This window comes from Lactuca saligna, chromosome 3 (genome assembly GCF_052625555.1).
Source record: "Lactuca saligna cultivar CGN05327 chromosome 3, ASM5262555v1, whole genome shotgun sequence".
NCBI classification, from domain to species: Eukaryota; Viridiplantae; Streptophyta; class Magnoliopsida; order Asterales; family Asteraceae; genus Lactuca; species Lactuca saligna.
Window position 1 is genome coordinate 65,413,749 of NC_136419.1, and position 13,452 is coordinate 65,427,200.

Genomic DNA, 13,452 nt, shown 5'->3' on the forward strand with positions numbered 1-13,452 from the left:
ATTGTTGATTTAGTTTTTGCTTTACCATCTTCACCATGGAGAAGAGTTCGTTGTTATGGAACAGGAGGATCCTGGAATCTCAGGGATCCTAGATTCACATGGATGATGATCAGAAATGTGTACTTTTTAGAGGTATCCAGAGTTTTTCTCTAACTGGGAGGTCATTTTAGAGGCGGTGGAATATTTTTTTGAGCAAATAGGAGGAATAGAGGAAGAAGATAAAGTTTGTTGTGTAGACATAATCTTCAAGAATTAAGAACACCACGACCCCACAGTAGGCGCCAAATTGTTTTGGTAAAAAATCGACTAGATGGATATTAACCAAATTGCATGAGAGGTTGTGGTGTTGTTATTAATGTGAATATGGAATTAAAATAAAAATAACACATGAGGTTTAGAAGGAAAGTCCTTGATCCTTGCTAGGATCTCTGGCATAAAACCTTAGGATGTGATAATGATCACTTGCCTTGTATGACCTTATTGATTTGAACATAAATTACAGAGATGAGCATGATAATACAATTATAAATGATAAAGTGAGTCTAGTTGAGTAAGGTGTTAGAGAATTGTCCATGTTGTATTGTTTTACAGGTGTATTTATAGTCTAGATTAAGTAACAAAATGTCTGACATTTTCGGGATCCTACTGAGTTGGTATTTACAACGTGTATTGACTTGGTATTTCTGGGTCTTAAGCCTAGTTAGACTGATTATTCATTGTAAATGAGTCCTATGTTGACCATTTGTGCACATGTGAGAAATAAACAAGAAATACAATTGTTAAACTTGTTAGGAAATAATAATGAAGATGTCCAGGATCCTGATGTATGTTCGGGACCCTAAGACTCCTTTAAGTCCGAGATCCTGGATAGGTTTAAGGATTCTTAGATATTTTTGAGATTTGGAATCCTGGATAGGATTGAGGATCTTGGCCCTAACAGTGGTCATTTTAACCATGTTTGTATGTGGTTTTAGTCCCTCCAAAAACTGAAATTACTATAACACCCTTTTGTATGTATTTTCTATTTTTCTTTTATTCTTTATCTATTTACATAATTAAAAAATAATAAAAGATATATATATATATATATATATATATATATATATATCTCCCTCTCAAGAAACTAAGCCATTCCTCCACCCCCATCTATTCATCCTTCCTCAAAATTCCTTTGTCACTAACTTTGCCATATTCCGCCACACATCCTCCACCATCTTCACATTCATCTTCAGATCAACATTTTGTAGACATCCCACCATCGATACCACTTTATTATTCTCCATGTGATTGTTTATGACCCATAAAATCAAGTAACCTAATTTGATTAGTCCTTGAAATATCTCTTCTCTTTTCTTTTTATGTAATATTAGTAAGTTTTCAAACAAAACTTAGACCAACGATTTCTAAGGATTTTGGTATACTCATCGAATATAGGTTTTGAGTTTAACCCAACAAGATTAATTTCTCGAAGGTAGCTTGGTTTTTTCAGGAGCACCACTGCTGGAGAAAAAATAGTAAGATCAAGTTGTTGGATTAGGTGTCTAAGCCCATAACCATAATTGGTATGTACTTGAATTGATAGTAGCATGGTCCTTTTGGGTTTCCTTCATTCTAGCAACTTAACAGGATGAATTTTGGAGAGAGAAGTTGAATTTATTATTTGGAATAATAAATTGATATATATTTTTTATTGATATGTTATGAAAATAATATATTAATTAGAAATCATGTTATTTAATTAATATTTAATCAGAAATTAATTTGGAATTAATTTTGGGATTAAAGGAATTAATTAAAAGGGTAGGGGCTGTTTTGCAATTAATTAATAGTTGTGAAATAGGGCTCCTGGACTCCTTAGTAGAAGTGGACGAAAATTATAGGGAGGCCCTATAAGTTTTCATCCAAGGCTTCTAATTAAGGAGTCCATAGGCTACTTAAGCCTTAAGCAGGAAATTAGGGTTTCCTTATGCAAATCCTAGCTTTGGGACTAAGCAACCTCAAGTATAAAAGGAGCCTAACCCTTGGGATTTTTGTCCACTTGATCTTAAGCATAGTAGAGCCGATTTTCTAAGATCAATCCCTCCTCTCTCTTCTCATCCTCTTGCATAGAGTGTTTATAAGCCATTAGAGGTGTCACATTTGAGGCACTTGCTCTCAAGAGTTCATGGGTTAATTTTTATTCCTACATAACAATTGAGGTATGTATCTAAACCTTATTTTTAGGTTAATTTGGTTATTATAGATGCATATTAGGGTTTCTCTTTTGTATTCAAGTTTACATGTTTAACTACTGAAAACCTTGATCCAATTCTTTAGGGTTGCATGAACATATAAGATTTGTAGTTATGCTCAAAACTCATCATAGGTATTAGAGCCTAGGATGTTTTTCAGTTGAATATGATGCAATTGTGAATTGTTCAAAAGAGAAGGGAACAGAATTGTCATTCTGTTCACAGAACTCGACGAGTTCATCTTGGAACTCGATGAGTAGGCCTAACTCGACGAGTGCATTGCCCAGACTCGACGAGTTGGCCTGTCAAATCCCTAATTTTTAGGTTTTGATAATTGTTATCTTTGTTTGATTATGATAATTACCTTCATTTGTTTTTCTGCCTAAACTTGATTTTTTTTTAAATGTAATTGTATATCCTTATCAAAATTTATGATTTGGTTAAAATTTTGAATAAACATAAAATTAATTATTAATTTTATTATTAAAATTTTAACCTAGTATTTTTGAAAAGTTGTAAAAATACACCCAAGGTTTAAAATTTTAAAATTTAAATTGAATTGTTTAAATTTGAAATTTTATAATTTAAAAACCTTAGTATTTTAAATGTTAAAAATAAACCCTTATATATATTAAGATTAAAACTTAATTTATATTTATATATATATATATATATATATATATATATATATATATATATATATATATATATATATGTATGTATAAGAAAAGTCAGTCTTACCATTAGTAGCCATTATTCATGAAGTTGGCCTATAAGGGGAGTTTAAGGAAGCGACCTGTAAAATGATCGTCATTGGGTATCCACTCTTACCCACCGCTCCCTTGACTAGTGGAGGGTCGTTAGCCGAACGGGTTTGATAGGACATAAAACTCTCATTAATAAGTATAATGACGTATATAAAGTAACTAAATGCTTTTTTATAAAATTGTCAATCTTAGTTACTTTAGGAAAATGTTAATTTGATGCTAGTCCATGAAATTGCACATTGCACTTTATAAAAGTCGTTAGTGGAGCGTGTGTGGTTAACTGACACATTAATCAGGTGATAAATGACATCGAGAGTACCAAGCTAATTTGCATGGTTATTCACACCTTGTTTGTGATCCTCGGTATCCCAGTCATAAATGGAAAAGGGAATAATCGAGATTAAACAAGCCATTGAATAGTTCAATGAATCTCAACAGATCTAGGAATTTCATTGTAAAACCTAATTCGCTTAAATTTCGTTTTTCGTGGTGAAATTTGTAAATCGTCATTTACCAACCTTCAAATAATTTACAATTAGATTACGACATCCCTTTTCTGAATTATGAATTATGGTGTTGGGTCCTAGCGTTAATATTTCATTTGGGTGTTATATTAAGAAATTCTCTTATCTAATCAAAACTTGTCTTTCTACTTTTTCTGATGCCAACCTCTAACGCTTTTGGTTCCTCCAACACCTTCTCGCTCCTGAGCATCTGTTCGAGGTTCACCTTTAATGGATCCAACTATAATGATTGGATCAGAAACATCAAGATGTCCTTGAGGTTTGAGGACAAGTAATATGTTCTCGAAAAAGAGCTGAACGAGATCGATGAATCCAAAGCTACTCTTGAAGATATTACTGAGTATAGGATACATTGCAACTATGCAACCAAAGTGTCCTACATCATGGTTTCCACTATGACTCCTGAACTTCAGAGGTTCTATGAGGACTTCTGGCCTTATGAGATGAATAAGGAGTTGATGGAAAAGTACCATTAACGAGCTCGTCAAGAAAGGAATGAAATTGTGAAGTCTCTCATTACCAACAAGATGAAGGACGGAGAGTTAGTCACGAGCCACTTGCAATGCATGCAACGATATGTGGATCGTCTCTTGAAGCTCAATGTGAACTTTGATGAGGAATTGGCTATTAACATAGTCTTGCACTTATTACCTAGCTGTTATGATTAGTTTGTTATGACTTATCATCTGAACAAAGAGGAAGTCACTTTGAGTCAACTCCATAGCTTGTTGAGAACCACTGAGAGTGGAATGAAAGGAAAGAGTATTACCTCCACTCATCCTCCTGCTACTGTTTCTCCTGTCTTGTCCATTGGGTAACGGAAGGGGAAGAAGAGTAAAGGTCCTCCCAAACAGAACTGGAAAGGAAAGTCCCAAGCAGGGTCATCTAGCAATGGCTTTAAAGGAAAATCTAGTTCTAATGCCCCTCTGGGTGTGATCCTAAGGAAGCAACCTATTTTACTGCCATGAAAAAGGGCATTGGAAGAGAAGTTGCCCCAAATACATTCAAGACATTAGGGATGGCAAGGTGAAGCCAACCTCGATAGGTATTTACACTATTCTATCTAAAAACTCATTGCATTCCAATTCTTGGGTCCTTGATACAGGATGTGGTTTTCACATTTGTTCTGACTTGCAGGGGATAAGAAGAAGTGAGGATGTGGAGCATGGGAAGATGAACTTGATTATGGTCAATAGGAGATCATTACCTGTTACCAAGATTGGGATTTATTCTTTAGTGCTTATTAGTGGGTTAAGTTTTGATTTAAATTATTGTTCCTACTCATCATAAATGACACAGAATATTATTTCTTTTCATGGTTTATATAGACAAGGTTTTAGATATTCTTTTAATAATGAGAATGGTTCTATTAATGCTTATCAAATGTTGTATTTTTATTTTGAAGGATTACCTTGTGATGACGTGTATGAAATTGTGATGGTTGTAGACAATTTAGGAAATAGTGTGTTACAAATTGATGTGTCTAGTGGTTTAGACAAAGCATGCTTGTGGCATTGTCATTTTGGACATGTCAACAAGAAACACATTGCCCAACTCCAAAAGGATGGAGTGTTGGAATCATTTGACATAAGGTCAGATGATACATGCGAGTCTTGCTTGCTTGGAAAGATAACTAAATCACCTTTCACTAGTTCTTATGGAAGAGGTGAAGGATTATTGGATCTCATACACACATATGTGTGTGGGCCCTTTAGATCCACCATAAGGGATGCAAATTAGTTTTATGTGACTTTTACTGATGATTATAGCAGATATGGATACATCTACATAATCAAGAACAACTCAGAAACTTTTGAAAAGTTCACAGAGTTTAAACATGAAGTCGAAAATTAATTGGGCAGGAAGAACAAGATGCTCAGATCCGCTAGATGTGGTGAGTATCTTAGTATCGTGTTCCACGACTACCTCAAGTAATGTGCAATTGTTTCATAATTTACACCTCCTATGACACCACAACTTAATGGTGTGGCTGAGAGGCGTAATTGAACCTTGTTGGACATGGTTCATTCCATGATGAGTCAAGCTTCACTACCAATCTCATTCTGTGGGTATGCCTTAGAGACTGCTATTCACATTCTTAATCTAGTCCCAACAAAGAAGGTAGCCAAAACACCTCACGAGATGTGGACAGTGTGACATCCCCATTTTCACGGCCAGAAAAGACCGATTTTGTTTATGCTTTATAAAAATCAGAGTATCTCTTTCAATAAAAACGTTGGGGTATTTGTTCCCAGAAAAACATGATAACTTCATTATCAGAGCATTTCCGAAGAAATGTATTTTTATTCCTTTAAAACATTTGGGATGTCATCGTCAATACAGAAAGATAAGCACAAAAAGAACTTACATTCATTTACACTAGTGATCTATATCTCCTTAATCTCTCAGTGTAATGTAACTTCACATCGTCACCTATGATACAAGTAAACTTAGTGGGTCAGGTTGGGAAACCCGGTGAGTACATAGGGTTTTCAACCTACAATAATATAATTATTATGTTTAATCATCAAACAATTAACCCAATTACCCATCCCTATTATCTTCTTTATTCCTAAGTACCTTCCCTAAGGATTTATCCTAAGGGTCGACTCCTACATCATATTTATCTCTCATATCCTTACATTGCATTTCCTTATATGTTTGTTCCTAAGGACTCTCCCTAAGGATCATCTCCTACATCGCATAGACAGTATTGATTCAGGGATTACTCCCTCAATACATGCCCAACAAGGGTTAGGGTATCATCGCATGATGTGACAACCCGAAATTTCTATTCTGTACAAACAATATCAAGTCAATAAAAGTTAGATCAGTTGCAGTAAATTTTTAGACTTTTAGTATAAGTCTGAGTATTTCAGGATTTACACTTAAAAAGATATCAGGAGAGAGGATGCACTAGGGTATTGTGGAACTCTGTTATTCCAAAACTCGTTGATATTAGAATTCAATGCCTGAATAAAATATTTTCTGCCAAAAACCCTAGGGGTATATATGGTTCTTAGCTATATTTATTCATTTGTTACATTTCCAACTAGAGAAAAGCCAAATTCTCTCTCACGGATCTTCGGACTTTCGTCCCACAACGTGAGTACTTCTATCTAAGAGTGTTATAAGACTTGGTATGTGTCTAATACACTAGAAATCATAAGAAAACAACTAGATTGAAGAGTTCACGGCCCAAGAACATCTTGGACCGTAAACCCTTCTTTAAGGGGCAAAGAGTGCCCTAGTCCCTTCCTCTTGCAGTGAAACTAGCTTAGACTCGTATCCTAATGTATGTAGGACTAGAAAACACCCCAAGAACACCAAGAGTAAGGTGTTCATGGCCCAATAAGTTCTTGGACCGTGAACTCCAAACAAAAGGGCCAAAGTGTGCTTTAAACTCTCCTTAAGCCTTAGACACTAGCCTAGATTCATTCCTAGTTAAGTTAGGGGCTTGGAAACACCAAAAACACCCTTTCCATGAGAGATACGGTTGTGATCTCTAAGGGAAGTGGTTTCAGGGCCGTAAACTCCCCAAAGGAGTTGAATGGTGCCCTAATCTCTTCCAAAGACCTTGCCATTAAGTAGAAATGCTTCTTAGGGTCTTGTAAATCCTCAAACATCAAATAGTCATGTAAGTATGAGCTTACGGCCGTAAACCCATGAGTTTACGACCGTAAACTCATTTGTTGGTGACATTAGGGCCGTGAACTCCATTAGGGAGTTTTCCTTGAACCCTACACACACTAGCTTGTCCCTACAACACTTAGATGCAATCCTAGAGGCTAATAACACTTCATAAACGTGTTTAACATGTCCTAGGGTGTCTTGACTTTGTTTATTAGTTGCTTAAAGACTAATTTGATACATATATGTGATATTATATGTTAACTAGGATCATAGAGTGTGTTCAAGACTTCTCTTGACACCTAGCAATCCTACATCTTCAGTTCATCCGTACCACTCACTACAGGTGAGTACATACCCCTTAATCATTGTTTTAAATGTTTTTATGGTGGGATACAAGTAGAATCATGCTAGTTATTATATCAATCACATGTGATTAATAAGCAGCATTCAAATGATTTACTACACATTAGTTGTGTTACCAAACAACTTTCTTCACATGATTTTCATAAATGTTTTATATGTTTAAAATTCCTTATTAAACTGTTCATTTTACACTGTATATTTCATTTCAAACTCATTTACAATTGTGTTTCAAACAAATGTTTCTTTATAATTAAACTGTTTTATCAAGCAAATACTTCCAACCCATTTTATAGGCTGACATCATGTCGACCTTTATCTTAGATAATAATCATGTTCAAAAGTGTTACAAAACTTATTTTATGCTTTTATATTGTCAATTGCATGCCTATATATGTATAGTTATATAAGAAATGTTTAAAGGACTTAGGAAGGCTATCCGCTCTATTTCCTTTTAACTGTTGGGATGTGGTCTGGTGAGTATCAGGTATCCGTCCGAAGGTCGTTTAAATATTAGTTATGTATCATGTGTACATAAATAGTCATAAAGGTTCTTCCAGACAGTTCAATACCCTTGGGTAGCAAGGGTATACTTCCATGTTCATACGTACCAATTATATTACTAGTACGCTACCATATGGGTAGTTTAGGAAGATACTACTACGTTTACTAGAATGCAGAATCATACCACGAGTCAGTTCATTCATGAGTCTATACATGCTAGATAGAGAGAGAACACACATTACAGCTAACACACGCAGAACATTATGGTACATTATTATACATGCTAGATAGAGAGAGAACACACGTTACAACTAGCACACGCAGAACAATACGGTACATTACTATACATGCTAGATAGAGAGAGAACACACGTTATAGCTAGCACACACAGAACATTACAGTACACTACTATACTATTACATGATTACGTTTACATGATTACGTTTAGATGATTACGCTTACATGAGTATGTTTACATAGATACATTTACATGAGTGCGTTTACATATACGATAATAGGACAGACATCACTAGGTGCTATAGCATGGAACAAGTTCAGGATCTAACTATACCAATGAATCACAACGCATTGTGATAGTTATATTGGGTATACATGATCATAGTAATGTGGATGTTCACAGCTTGCAAACATGCAGGGGTCATGTATGGGTCCCAAAATCTCTTTGACAGGGGAGCATCTAGTCTGGGATCTAGCCATCACATTATGCCTTATCCCTCAAATAAGGCAAAATAGTACAGAATTAGTCACTTATTACAAATACTAAAGTACTTACGACATTACAATAGACTTAAGATAGTTAGTACGGTTGTAGTTATTTGATACTACACCATAGTACTATTCCATTTTCCCATTACATTCACTTCGTGAACATTCACACGATGCACGGTAATGTAGAACCTATATTTTGATTTATGATAGTCGGATTTGGGAAAATACACACTCTTACAAGAGACACACACACAGATACTAGATGCCTTGGTAGAAGGATACTTTTAGTAGGAAACATATGGTTTTCTAGGATGTTCAAAACGTTTTTATACTTACAGTTCATATACATACAAATACTTACATTTTCATATATGTACAAATACTTACATACAAATTAAGACACTAAAATACTTATGATCTCACCAGCTTTATAGCTGATACTCTCTTTCAAAATAACTTGTATCCTCTGGACAACAGTAGACAAGTACAGATGCAAGGTTTAGAGAAGATGGAGCTCGTTCAAGACTCATCTTTCATTTTGTTTTATACTTTAGTGTCTATTATAATTTGACAAAACACACTTGTATTAAAATTATATTATTAATGCAATGGATGATGTTGTTGCTTGTTTACTACTTTTCATTGTTGTGATACTGTACATGATGTCCTCCTCCCCAGAATGTTTCTGCCGTTCATGGTTTTGGGGTGTGACACATGAATACGTAGTTACAACATCGCATGAACTCATAATTCATAGTAAGGGGTCAGAGTATCATCACATGAATACGTAGTTACAACATCGCCTGAACTCGTAATTCATAGTAAGGGATCAGATTATCATCGCATGAATACGTAGTTACAACATCCCTTGAACTCGTAATTCATCACCTACAGGTTATGAGCCTGCTGGTGTTTCCACGGGGTTGTCTATAATAGTCTGTGGTCGCTATTTATACTCTGGTAGATGACTACATCTCCAAATTGTCGGACAAGGTTATAGTATCTTTCACCCTACATCACTGATTCATCATCACCTATCTATCCTCACCTAATTATCATCACCTATCTCTCATCATTTTATTTCATCACATCAACTATTTCATCTACCCATGTTTTATCCCAACATATTTGTAGATATAAAACAAATATATAGTTTAAATCATTTAAAACATGTATAAAATCATTCATCCAGCATAGACAACAAGTATCCAGATAATATGCACACATGACACGTAATTTATATAAAATACTTCATATCTGTGTGTAAGATGAAAGTAACTATGCACTCACAACATGTAAATTATATAATAAATATTTCATATCTATATGTAAGATGAAAGGGACCATGCACTCACCTGTTAAAGTGATGATTCCAAACTCGGACAGCGCTTCGCTTCCTAACAATATAATTTCCTTCGATGAAACCTAGTATTATTACCACTAGATTTTAGTCTAATATTTACCGTGACTAATTATTAGTCCTAGCATTATTATTATTATTATTATTATTATTATTATTATTATTATTATTATTATTATTATTATAAGGTCCTAATAACATTACTATGTTTAAATAAAAGTTATATTAGAAATAGTGTAGGCGTAGCTCACTTACAGCGGGTTTTTACTAAAAAAATCGGGCTTCGCTGGAGCAGCGTTTCCAAGCCGAAAGTTTTTCTTCTCGGAGACGTCGGGTGCTCCAGGGCTTCCTTCTCATGCTAGGGAGGTTCCCTAGACTTGGGAGAGGTTTAAGGAGGCTAGAGAGAAGTTAGAGAGAGAAATAGAGGTTATGGTGTAAGAAAATATGAAGGATTCATCCTTTATTTATAAGGATTTTATCGTAGAGTATTCTCTAAGCTTCGTTCGTATCTTCCGCGTATGAGCTCTGTTTTCTATGTTATTTATATCCACACATTGGTATTTACGAGTACTACAACTTTCATTTAGACACCGTTGGCTAATTCTCATTCTATCTCAGAATTACAAAACTATATCTAATTCGTCGCGCTCGAAGAGTAGAGACTAAGCTTCGTCCATATCTTTCGCATAAGATCTCCGATTTCATCTGTCTTTTTATCATTTAACTCCTATTAACGATATCTTCATTTCTCATTTAGATCATTTTGGCTGAAAATTGACCGATCTAAAATTCGAATTTCAGGTTATGCACTGCTATGCTAAATCTTAGAAAAATCATAACTTCCTCATACGAAGTCAGATTTGGACGTTCTTTTTATGTATGCTCTTAGTTTAACACATAATATAACTTTCTTCTAGATCGTTAAGGCTATAAAGTATTTTTTTCGTAAATTCACTTTTTTACGATTCCCGGTGTCGCGTCGGTTTTGCTGTAAAACTTCGACGGGTCATAACTTATTCGTTATAACTCGGATTTTGGCGTTCTTTATATGTATAGAACCTTTGTGACATATACTATAACTTGGTTAAGATTGTTTATTCTAAATAATGTTCTATTAAAAAGTCATTTTTAACGCTCATTGTCTTTAAAGTGACTAGCCCAGATCTACAGGCGTTACAGACAGGGAAGGTAACCTCATTTACACATATTAAGGTTTGGGATTGTGAAGCTTTCGTTAGATGAGAGACTCACAAAAATCTTGAACCTCGAAATGAGTGATGTATTTTCATCGGCTACCTACAAAAGTCTTTTGGATACTTGTTCTACAGACCTAGTGAGAACGTGGTCTTTGTAGCAGGAGTTTTCCACGAGGGGGAGCTCATATGCAAAGAGGACAATTGGAGTACAATCGATCTTGAAGAAATTCAAGAGTCAAACGATGAAGGAACCTTTAATACTAGTGCTCAACCCGAGGAAGAAATTCTTGTTGAACCTATTAACAAGTCATTGCCTTTTAGGCGTTCCACTCGAGTTAGAATGACACCTGATTTTTATAGTTTCCATATAACTACAAATCGTGATACGTTTATCAATGATCGCACACTGGTAAATTTAGATGACCCTTCTAACTACAGATGGTGCTAAAGCGTTTTAACATGGAAAATTCAAAGAATGGAGAGTTACCTACCCATAGTAATACCAAACTAAGTAAGACTCATAGTCCGAGTATCAATGCAAAGACAAAAGAAACGAGTTGAATTCCATATGCTTCCACCGTTGGATCGATCATGTATGCTATGACATGTACTCGCCCTGACGTGACTTTTGCTTTGAGCATGGTTAGTCGATATCCAGGAAATCCGGTTAAAGCTTTTTGGATAGAGGTTAACAACATACATAAGTATCTACAAAGGACGAAGGACGTGGTCCTTGTGCTTGGTGATAGTGATGACTTAAGAGTTACTGGGTATAGTGACGCCGGTTTTGAGACAGACAGAGGCAACTTTCGTTCTCAGTCTGGTTGGGTGTCTACACTTCATGGAGGAGCAGTGACTTGGAAAAGTTCCAAGCAAGAGAATGTAGCCGATTCTACATGTGAATTAGAGTATATAGTCGTGAGAGAACGCTCAAAGGAGTCTATATGGTTGAAGAACTTCATTGGATACCTTGGAGAAGTACCAGCCATAATAGAGCCTATTGAGATTTCCTGTAATGATGAAGGAGCAGCAACCTTAACCAAGGAACCTACATATCATGGAAGATATAGGCATATCAACATAAAATATCGTTTTATCAGACATCAAGTAGAAGGACACCTCGTCATTAAGAGGGTATCATCAGAAGAGAATCATGTCGGTCCTCTCACAAAGGGTCTAAGTAGGATTAAGCACGTTCAGCATGCGAGGAGCATTGGTCTGAAGGATGATGTTAGTTTTAGTGATTAGATAGATATTTAGAAACTTGTAATAAATAAATGTAATTGACATTTGATGATTGAATAAATAGAGATTTATTATGAGTATTGTTTACTATCTTTTGTCAATTGTTTATCATTATGTTTCACTTTTTCATGTTTTACTTCCTGAATAATTAGATTATTCAAAACATCCACAGTCGATCATACTTTTGAAATCAGTAGTGAATTAAGATTGTCATGAATTGAAATGTATATTGTCTAAGGAGTTAGACATAGCAATGGTTTGCTGCAGTATTCATGAGTACTTATGAAATAGAGATTTGATTATTGGATTAACCCACTCTCATTGAATTACTTCATGGAATTTATCATGAGTAATAATGAGACGATAATATTGTATAATCTTTAAACCAAGATATATGATTTGTTGTTTACGAGTTGGTTGTGCATTGATAATTCGTAAACACATCACTAACTTAGTGTTATAAAACGTATTGTTGTGCATAATTTGATGAGTAAATAGTACAAGCATATGAGTCAAAGTTTATTTGTTCCTTTTACCCTAAGGGGGGAAAGCGATATCTTTCTCCCTTCGATGATTTGCTGATTGACTTATGTGTCGGGCCCGGTCAAGACTGAATTGATGTGTTCAATCAAGTTCTTTGTCATTACAAATCAGAAATTGGGAAATAAATTATTGGACATTGAGAATGATTTTATTCCATGTCATTTTTCCATATGAGATCTTGCATAATGAAGATTTATATGATCATTTATCTTAGGACACGTAACTGACTAGGTCAGAGTTCGACAGCGGCTTTTGAGAGTTATAATTTGTTGGTCAATTTTTGAAGTTATACTTGTAATTATAGTTATTAGACTTATCCAAGTTGGAGACTATTTGATTAGGTGTCTAAGCCCATAGCTA